At 32.7% G+C, this 11,294-nt stretch overlaps 1 pseudogene; it reads left to right on the forward strand.

The window, feature by feature from the left end:
• Positions 1–4,295: 4,295 nt before the first annotated feature.
• LOC148611276 (serine hydrolase RBBP9 pseudogene) lies at positions 4,296–5,076 on the forward strand (annotated as a pseudogene).
• Positions 5,077–11,294: the final 6,218 nt, after the last annotated feature.

The following is an 11,294-nucleotide window of genomic DNA, read 5'->3' on the forward strand; positions in this document are numbered from 1 at the left end:
ATTCGAACTTCTGCTCCTGCGTATGGGTTTTCATGTCTAAACCTGTATAGTTCTCCAGAGCTTGTGGTAGTTTCACAAACCTTTGAATTGAAAGTATGTAAAATCTAGATAGCTACTGTAACAGTATTTAACTCAAAAGTTCCACGGTCGCTATCATGAACTTTTCGGGTGCGTAACCTGTAAAATACCGGTCATGACATGTGACAATCTAAGACACTGTCCATGTAGGTACCAGACATATCCTTTGATGTGGGTTGCACAGAATAAATTGTGTCCTACCATTTTTTGTTCCAATGTATTGTTAAACTTATTATGATGTTAGAAAGATTCAGCAAAACAAGAATAGAACAAGTATATGTGTAGCATCCAATAGTATCATGTTTGAAATTCTGGCCACTAGAAAAAATAACATCAAATTTTATCCATAGATATACATGTATTATAATTTAAAAAAAAATCCATGGCTGTTAAATTGATTCCATACACAATATCATCATAACTGAACATTCAAGTGTCTGGAAGGGCTTCCTTCAGGGGCACTATTTAATGAAAAATGGGGCTTGGTTGTTGTTGGTAAAAGAGTTCAAAATGTTAATGATTCAGGAAGTTTTTGATGTGACACGTTATCCTCGATGTTTTAAAATATTAAGTATCCTGTTAAATATCCAGGATGTTTTTAGATATTAATTAGCGCTCAGAATATTTTATGGGATATTTTACGCATAGTTTTTTTTTTATCACGGATGTTATTTAATGGTTAAATATCATCCTGGAAAATATTTACTTACATGTACTTGTATATATTTTTAAAAGGTAGACAATTTTCAGGACATTATTTAACAACAAAATTTTATCAAGGATAACTTTCAATAACAAAACAAAACATTAACCATATTGTTAAAATCATTTATCTATGTTTCTTTTAGGTACTGTTTGAATTCCAACCAAATGGGAATTTTTGAATCTCAAGAAGAGATTTTATATTAATATAAATGTGCATTATACTTACCACAGATTAACTTACCGCGCTTGAGGAAATAATAACGAGAACATATTCTATATCTATTTTATTGTGAATGAGGTAAGTATAGTGTATAAGATTAATATAGAATTTATTTTTTACATTTTCCATTTTTTGACAACAATTCACAAACAAATCCAACTAAATCTAAAGAGAGAACTTATCATCATATTACAAAAAAGGAAGGCCTTTAAAAAATCGTTACTTGGGGGAAATTACACTCATGACAACATTTTTCTCCTTATTTAAATTTTCTATTGCTTTCTATGTATTTTTTGTTCGTTCTTACCATTCCAGTAAATTAAAAACCAAGAATTTTATGAGCAAGTTATGATACTCTAGACACTTGATATAATTTATTTCATATGTCAACAGGCTTCATTCCTTGTACTGACATGGTGATGGACTTATCTTTCTATTCCGATAGTTTTGGTTTTAAGTAGTTCTTGTATACAACTGATATTTTTACTTAGATCTTCGTACAAATTTGATTATAATGCTGCTGATGAGAGGTTACTCCTTGAAACACGTGTACAATATATCGAAATTTACAATATATGTGATTGATATATTGTATTCATCAAACAAGCTTTTATATCATACAATACATTAAAAAAAACACACAATAAAACATTTTTGGTGTCGTTTGTTTAGAACATATCTGTTCATTTTAGGTGTTGTATTTTTAGTTTTAAGGTCACAATAATGATCTTATAGCAAAAAAAGGAAAATTTCGGATTTCCGATTATCACCTGTCATTGGCAATTTCAAAATACAATGCATAATTCGAAAAAGCTTTCAAGCCTTTGCATATTTCAAAAACATTTATAGCGTCTTTACTTTAAAATCAATTCAAGTAAAAAAATATTTGAACTACTTAAAGATCATTTAAACAAAGTAGGGTAACATCTTTTTTTTTAAATCACAATTATTTAAAATCATCACCTATTTTACCAAGGACTTATTTATGCTTTAAATATCACAGTTATGAAATGATATCACTTTTTATTTGAATATTTATCTACAGGGATGAAAGCATTGTTGAAAAAGTTAGTATCTTTGGAAATTGACGTTGATTCTGAACCCATTGAACTAATGATTATAATACCACTGATTCATTTTTGAATCAAGTATTGTACTGCGTTCATTAACGCGGTAAAATGAATAAAATATAATTTGTTGTCAATGATTTCATTAATTTTAATGTGCTTTTGTAACTTCAAAACTTTCCAAATATTCGGGTGATAGACGAAAACAAAACAGAGAGAAGTAAAAATAGTAAAGGAAAGCTGCAATTAAAGATTCGTGCATTTGACAAGTATCATTTGCATTTTAGAAACACTATATCTTTTTGTTGACGGTTTGAAACGGAAAACAGAATGACTTAACTATTTGCGTTCGAGCAAGTCTGGCAATTAGTTACATTTCAGAATATAAACTTATAAAAGCAGCTTTTGGTTACTTCCAAACTATTCTAAAGGATTGCCTTTAATTTTATATTCGAGAACATATGTTATGAACAATCTATCGGTATTTGGAAATGGATCAAACTGTATTCACAGACCCGTTAAAAATATATAAGGCAGGCAGACTTCACTGTTTGACACATTGTAAACAAGAAGCATTTACCAACGTCTTTGTATCTAATTTTCCGTGAAAAATGATGTATTCTCATCGAACAATTCTCGATTCAGGCATTGCCCCAAAGAATGAGATGAAGAGAGATGAAATATAATTTTGTCAATATTAAGTCTACCTCGTATCATGACATTCGTTGCATGGCAATCATACCACATATCCTATTGTTATATTCTCCTTGTGTTCGACGACGACACGGCCACTAATCATACTTCATCGTATCCAAACTTCCGGTATGATAAGACGTGGAAGGTAGGTGGCTTGTTAGGACTTTATTTTGCAATGATTAAAAAAATGTCATTTCATGCTGTATACGGTAAGGCATCACTTTTGGACACAGCATGCTCTTTTTTTATTAGAACGTCCGGCGCACAAGGCTCTGGTGACGAAACTGACAGATCGATTTATTATAAATTGTATAAATCGATGTATAGGACATATTGCAACCATCCCACTGGGTTCAACTGGAATCGTGTTTGGTGTTTATTCTAATGCACAGGAAAAATTGTAAATATAAGTATACGACACAAATACGCTGCAAATAATGAGAACCAAAATATCTCTAGGAACTAGGGTTATCGACTTCTTTTACTTGTGCATGTAAAAATAAGACTTCCAAAGTTCATATCCAGGCGTGGTTTCTTCACCATGCGTCATTTTATTTCAGGAATAGTTTTCTGCCATTGGATTTAACTGGGAAACTTAATTAAAGCTTTAATAGCTTTGTTATTTATACCTGCACGGTATGTTACTGATGCACTATTGCGAAATTCTTTTCTTTCTTTTAGACAAACTTTGGTTGGTTCAGTTCCTTTGATGGAGTGTACAATCGTATTACCACACTCTCTCTCATTCTCCTTAAATATTCTACTTCATTTCCAGCTCACGTGTTTTCCTTACAGTTTCTTTTTACTTTCAGCGATGGTAAGTGAAGAAATTAAGAAAAAAACGTTATCTGTATTTCATCTTGTTTTGAACATTAATAAATTACAAACTATTAATATGGCAAGCCAAAGTGGACAAAAACTGGTGTTTTCTAATATTAAAAAATTATTTTTTAATATAACGAATACATTATTTGATATTACAAATTTGATTTCTAATGTTACAAAACCCTTTTTTAATATTAGAAAAATCTTTTTTAGATATAAAAAAAATCAATTGAATTTCTAATATCAAATATGATTTTTTAATATTAGAAAATAGATTTGTTGTATTAAATTACAATAATTTAATATTTGAAAATCATTTTGTAATATGAAAAAAAAATGTGACTGACTTTGCAATATTGCAAACTGATTTTTTCATATTAAAAATTCATTTTCTAATATAACAAATTGATTTTCTAATATTACAAATGTAATTTGAACACTATTAATAATGTCGAATAATTGTCATTTTAATTTGGCGAGAAGACTTTTTAAAAACATATTTGTTAAACTGATGTTTGATTTTTATTATTTCTGAACAACCAACAACGAATTTCATAATTATCATATTTTATATCATATGACTTAAAGTAACAATGCATTTTCCTATAACAAACCAACCACCAAGGTATATACTGTCGGCAACTGAAACAATATTTATGTGGATGTTCCTTTGCTAACAGTTTACTATTTTCTGTTTTCAGTCAATGTCCACCAAAGTTGATATTATACCCGGCAAAGGTGATGGTGATGTTTTCCATAGATGTTGGTACAAATGGTTAGCAATGAATTAAATCAAATTCCAGGGATTTCGTGTGAAATGCGTAATATGCCTGAGCCTGAAAAAGCGCGGAAAACCGATTGGCTCCCATTTTATGCGCGACGAGATAGGCTGCGATCGGAACACAATAATAGTTGGACACAGTTCCGGTGCGGAAGCTGCAATGCGGTTTGTTGAGACTTATTCTGTAAAAGGCATCATACTGGTATCAGCATGCGTGACGGATTGCGGAGATGACAATGAGAGAGAAAGTGGTTACTACGACGGACCATGGAACTCGGACAGTATCAGGGCCAATTCAACATTCATTGTGCAGTTTGGTACAACAGATGATCAGCATATCCCATGGGCTGAGCAACAAGATGTTGCTGATGGTTTGCTAAGTGAACTGCATAGGTTTGAAGATGATGGTTATTTCAAGAACAATACATTCCCAGAACTTTTAAACGAAGTTGTAAACAAAGGTTAAACCCATTGTCAATAATACCTCATACCATACTTGGCGCGTGGTATATAGTGATAAGGATTTCGCAGTAGTCTGTCCTACTCCTACAACGTAAGGACGTTGGAATTCCGTTCCTCCATAGCCCAACCCCTATTTCCGAGTGCCATATTGCATACCGCTCGTTTCGCTCTTCTTTGAAATCAGCAGAATTATTGTAGAATATTTACCACTTAAAACATTTTATACAGTTACTTTACCATAACACGGGATAAAGTGACTAAGTAGAAGAAAAACAAATTACCTATGATTAATAAATCCAGCAATCTTGGTAGATCTTGGTAGATCTTTTAAATCTTGTAAAAGCAAATTAAATGAACTTCAAATTTGGTTTTTAGCTTTCTGAATGTGTAATTCCGGTTGATAAAATTACGGATTTTAAAATTTGCGAAACAAACATATTAAATTAACCAACGATTGCCTTTACCAACTTTAAGTTCGTTTTGTCAAAAAGTATTGTATTCTGTAAAATTAGTAACCTAATTGAAAATGGCTGATTGTTATCGCTTGATTTCCGGTAGGTTAAACTTCTTTTATAACAATAAAAGACGTTAAATATTTTAAAAGACATATTTAGCTAATTCACATTTGCGGTGACTTTCAAAGTGTCAGAGGCTAGAGGTTAGGATGGCACCAAGTCAGAAAATAGCTTCCCAGACAATCTCTAGCACTGCTGGAGTACAGTCTGCCCATCCTTACTATCTTCCCAATTGTCCGGTCGTCTCTGACATTTTTTTTTTGTATCCACAATTCCTTCAAAACGACTTGTTGAAACTAAATGAAACTTGTAGGTAATGATTTTAATGCGTACCTGTTATATTTTTTATAATTAAGAAAAACAGTTTTAGACTTGAACTTGTTTAAAGATGAAAACTACACGGTTTAAGATATGCAATGCTAATGACATACCTTCTGAATATATGCACGAAAAATAGTCTGCTTTCAGTTAGATAAAAAAATAAACAGTCTAAGATATGCAAAAAGACTATATGTGTTATAAAGTTTACAATTTGTATAGATTTTATTTGAATTACCAAAACTTTGAACGTGACGTTCGGTGTCAATTCACTCTGGAAATCATTGAAATTTAAAGATTTATATCTTATTCATATATCCATATTGCAGTGAAGTACTATACACCATTGGTACCCCAATAAATTTTTTTTTCTGTACCAAATGTAATTTAAAGTGCTTAACGTAAAGTAAACAGATATTCAAACGTTAGCTTTGCAGTAACCTTTTTGATCTTTTAAATACCTTACATTTCTTGTGGGGGGGGGGGGGGTTAACATCATGTTTTAAGGTATATGTGGAGATAAAGAACGTACAATGACGGTATTGAAATCTGGGATAGGGAATTGTGATTACATATGAGAGTTTGAAGATTTTCAATAGGGATAAAGGGATAATCAGTATAAAATAGTTTTTTTATGGAACTTGCACATATGTTATTATACACCCTCCCTATTGATAAAAGGCGTATAGTGATTATGGTGTTCGTTCATCAATCCGTCCTCTCATACCTTTTTCCTTATAGTTTTCTTTGCAATTACTTAATTATATCACAATCACGTAATATTTTCATAGAAGCTTTATATAAAGATTATAAAATAGCATTTTTCATATCACGTTATCGGGTCCAAGAGTCGTCAGGCTCGATGGATGATAACACGAACGAGGGCAGATAAAGCATATGTTGTGAGGAACACTATGTATCATATACTCAAAAACTAAGTCAAATATCTTTGAGAACATGAGGATTCCTCCATCGTGTCCATGTTTGTAAACAAGGAAAAATATCGGGAAATGACTGAGAAATGTGTGATATAGCTTCCGAACAATGGCGAAGAGGTGTAGCATAAATACCAGAGGCCCGATGTAGTTATTCATTAGGAAACATGTTTAAAATTGTAAACAATTTTTATATTTTCCGGAAATGATCGAAAAAGGTTATAAAGCTCCCGAAAAAAATATTTATTACTTGGGCTCATTAAAAAGCTAAGACACTATATAATTGTATTTAAATATATAAAAGATTATTTGAAGTACAGTATTTGTACAGTACGGTATTCTGGAAAAAAGACAATATCGGGTGATATAGTAGAAAATTCTAAAATTCTGAAAATTCCAGGTTTTCCAATCTTTTAGTAATGTCACCCCAAAAGGAAAATCTAAGCGCCTGAATTGATCAAATATGTTAGGTACATCATTATCTTAATTATGAATGACTAAAATATGAGTTCTACAATGTCAGTATGCTGTGAATGAGAATTTTTTTTATACTGAAACCAGTTTTTTAGGGGTAGGGGTAATATTTTTTAATTTTTTTTTGAAAATAATTTCTTGAAAATTAGTTTTTTGTGGCTCATTTATTTAGAAAATTAAATTATTTATCGAATGATACCAAATTTACTGTTTACGGTTTACTGTTGACCGAAAAATCGAAGATACCCTTTTTTCGCATTTTTTGATAAATTCTGACTATGAAAATCGCCAAAATTCATCAAAAGAACCCCAGAAATATAAGTTGTGATACAACTAAACGGAAAATACCAAATAAGCCATTTTTTATTGAAGCATTAATACTCTAGGCGTTTTGACATTGAAAAATATGCCAATTTTAGCGATTTTTCGGCGGGGTAGGGGTACATTTGATCATTTTACCGCAAAATCCTAAGTGTTACCACAACTTTCTTGGTACTGCTATACTATGATACCAGTATGTGTTTAGTTATTCACATATGCTATCCTAGGAAGACTAAGACTCTTAAACAATTGAGTCACAAAAATCTTGGTTTTTTTTACCAAGAGGGGTACAAATATAGGCTTATATTGAAAAAGAATCCGAGAGTATTCTTTGGCGACAAATTGATTCGGTAATGGGAGGTATAAATGGTACCTAAATATCACCATAAAGTTGATGAGTGGGGGGTGCACGGTGGACCCTCCCAGCCATGGACTAAATAGACATGCGATAAATGCCGGAAGTGCACCTTTATTGGTACAGTGTGGCTATTCTTTATTTTGCTTTTATTTGTAAATAAGTATATGATAAATAGGTATTCTATAACGCTGGATTGGGGACTGACTATTAACCTTTGTTTATTTTTTACCTATGGTTTCTTGGGCGGAAAAAGGGGACATTCTCTTGTTAGCTTTGCTTACAGTTTCTGCATTGGGTTTGGTGTTTTCATTTGCATGGACATTGACATTGAGTTAAATATGGTAGGGGGTACCAGAGCATATGCGTTTCTTGGAAATAATTTATAGTATCATATGAATAAATACAGTTATTTATCTAACTTCTGTTTTTAATACCTATGGGTCTTTACTATAACAATAAATTCTTTAAAAAAATATTCTGGTTTTAAAACCAAAGATTTATCATTTATTTAGGCTACAATCCAACTGTTTCAATGTGTCTGTACATAGAAGTCTTTCTTTAATATTCTAATACAACATTATTGAATTAATCCAAAAAAAATCCAGTTTTGCATTATTCGTATTTTGCATTATTCGTATACTATAGGTCAATTCATTAATGGCGTATTTTTTTATTTATGTTTTTAACATTTGTGAAATAGACTTCGTCTCAGAAGCAAACTATACTCGAAGTCACATACAGCACATTTTCGATTTGAACCTCTGTTTTTTAAACTGTCGGGACTTACCGCTAGAGTTGTCTCTCTTTCATTTCATCTGAAGATAGTTCGCATATATGCATGACGTGATTGTTCCAACGAGTCGTTCATTGGCTGAAATCGTGCGTAACAAATCCTTACGAGAAAATCCTATAGGTACGAGATCACAATGAATTCCCCTTGACTTTTCGTTGAATATAGTTCCTTTTTTTTAGTGTGTTTCTTCCTGATTTTTTTTCTTTGCTGCCATAAACTTTATTGCTTAGTATTAACTGCAGAAATGTAGGGCAAGAATAAAAATCTACAAGGGATTTTTTTTCATTCTGTAATTTTATGTAGAAGTTGTGATTTTCTCCCAAGAAAGAAGGTCAAAATTTAGGACATTTGGCAGTGGTAACTTTTCATGTCTACGGGGTCTCCGAAGCAAAGTTGCTAAAAATAAAAAAATGATGGTGAATTTTTTCTGGCACTCTTACAGAAATCTGCTATTATACATGTTTCCATATTGGTGAAGTTCGAATGAGTTTGAAGCGGTGGGATTTTTTTATATGTCAAGATGGGTCTGTTGAAATGCACTACGAAATTATTTCTGTCCTCGTACCTATACTAATATCCGCCATGGTTTGTACGGGACGATTTGTTTACAAACGAAGTGCGTAAGTTCCCGTCGAACTCCGGTGACAATCGTCTGCTTGATCAACTTCTCGGTGTTGTACAATGTTCGCGTAGAATAAATCCGAGATATCCGAAATAGCGCCGAAATGCATTCTGGGTTCTTCTGTTTTTTTTTTTTGACAAACCATTTAAACGTAAACAACATCTCCTAGCAACCCGATCACTGTAAACATGGCCGACTTTTGATAATGTAAATATTGGGACCGAGAATTAAAATCTCACCGGAATTTAACGATTCAATGTTTAGGGAGAAGCCGTTTGGCTAAACGAATGAGCAAGTCATTTAAGACAAGTTAAACGACAGTAGGTGTCAATAAAGTCGTAGAAAATATTTTTATTCAAATTTTAACAATATCTTATTTATGTGACGCCGAGTATAGTGCAATTTGTTTTGGAAGATACTATTTAAGTAGCACTCCAGCTAAGAATCGTGCAAAATGTGATTCATAGGTAAAAAGCCTACATGTTTTTATTTTTGATATTTTGTTTGAAATGTCATAATAAACAGAAATTAACATGTGGTTTTTCATATAACCCGTGCTCTTAGGAGATAAAAATTATACAGAATGCACTGTAGATTTCAAAATTAAGGGAGATAATTCTGTAAATGACCCTTAAATACAACAGAATCTAATAGATTTTCAATGTTGATTATCTCCTAAGAGCAGGCAGATTTGAATGAATAATTACACATTTCATAGTATAGACCCATGAAACAAAATAATTACAAAAATAAAAATATGTAGCCTTTTTTAGGGTGTATCACATTTTTTAGATTTTGCATGATTCTTACAAAGACAGCTACTTAAAAAGATCTAAAACCAACTGCCCTGGTTCGCCGACAAGTGTTTGAAATAAAAGACATTACCGATTAAAGAATAGCTCAAACATAAACGCGATGATAACACAACGTAATTATTATACTTTTCCACAATTCATTTGTGGTAACCTTCCAAGTTCTGCTCTAACGTATGGGGTTCAAAAGCAATCACATTATGCTGCCATTTGCCGAAGTTACATGGACCATTTGAACGTCGCAAAGTTCATGACACTTAAGATTTGAAAACAGATTTAGGTAAAATCTAGATTCCTACAGTTATTCACCCAAAAGTTCTGTGGTCGCTATCATGAGCTTGTCAACCAACGTGATGATTCGTTTCCATCGTGAACAGATTTTTTTTTTCGATAGCGCTGATGAGGCTACTCCCTGAAACACGTGTACAGCATATCGAAATTTGCAATATATTTAATCGGAATTTTTGTATATGATGATTGCCTTCCCGGATCACCCGTCCCGTACTCTCATTTTTTGTACCTATGTTTTAAAACTTTCTATATATTCTTTTTGGTTTTTAGCAAAAGACCGTCTGGCAGGGAAACAGATACACAACATAGAACATAATATAACCAAAATAACACGTACATAGAAACAAAAGTGAATGAGAAACTCGGACTCCACTAAAAACTGGGAGCATGGACTAGGTGGACCGGTAGTGTAAGCGTCCTAACACCCACCAAGATGCTCATAAACAGTAAAGTCCGGGGTAGACGAATGTGGAAAGGAAAACTCGATTAGTTCAACGTGTCGTAGATGGATACACCGTAACGATCCACGAGTTCATGATGACGACCATAAAACTTCTGTACATATTGATGAATTCAATAACCCTGTTCCAGAATCGTAATTGTCTAGTGCGGTACAAAAAGTCTGCGTAGATACGGCAAGCTCTGGCATAACGCATGAGTTGTGATATATTATGACAACTCTATACGCATGTGTTGAAGGGGTGCTGCCACAGATGAAAGGAAAGTTGACAATACGTCTACACCTCTGCGTTTCAGGTTGAGTCCGTCTTACTCTTTTGTTCTTTTTTTTATCACGTGTTTGCTGTTTTACGTAGTCTTTGCCTCTTTTGTAATCATCAACGCATTTCTACTGCGCAACCTATATAAATTCCGTTTTTTGTTTGTTTGTTTGGGTTTAACGTCCGAGCAGCAATATTTCAGCTATATTCAGACGATGTAAATTCCGTTTGTACGAATTAGCCTTGAAGTGTTACCGTCTCAAACTTTTTGCAGACCCTTGGGCTAAGAAAGATAACAAAAA

The sequence above is a fragment of the Perna viridis genome, chromosome 7 (genome assembly GCF_037379345.1).
Source record: "Perna viridis isolate PV_CMFRI_1.1 ecotype Kerala chromosome 7, ASM3737934v1, whole genome shotgun sequence".
In the NCBI taxonomy this organism is placed as follows: domain Eukaryota; kingdom Metazoa; phylum Mollusca; class Bivalvia; order Mytilida; family Mytilidae; genus Perna; species Perna viridis.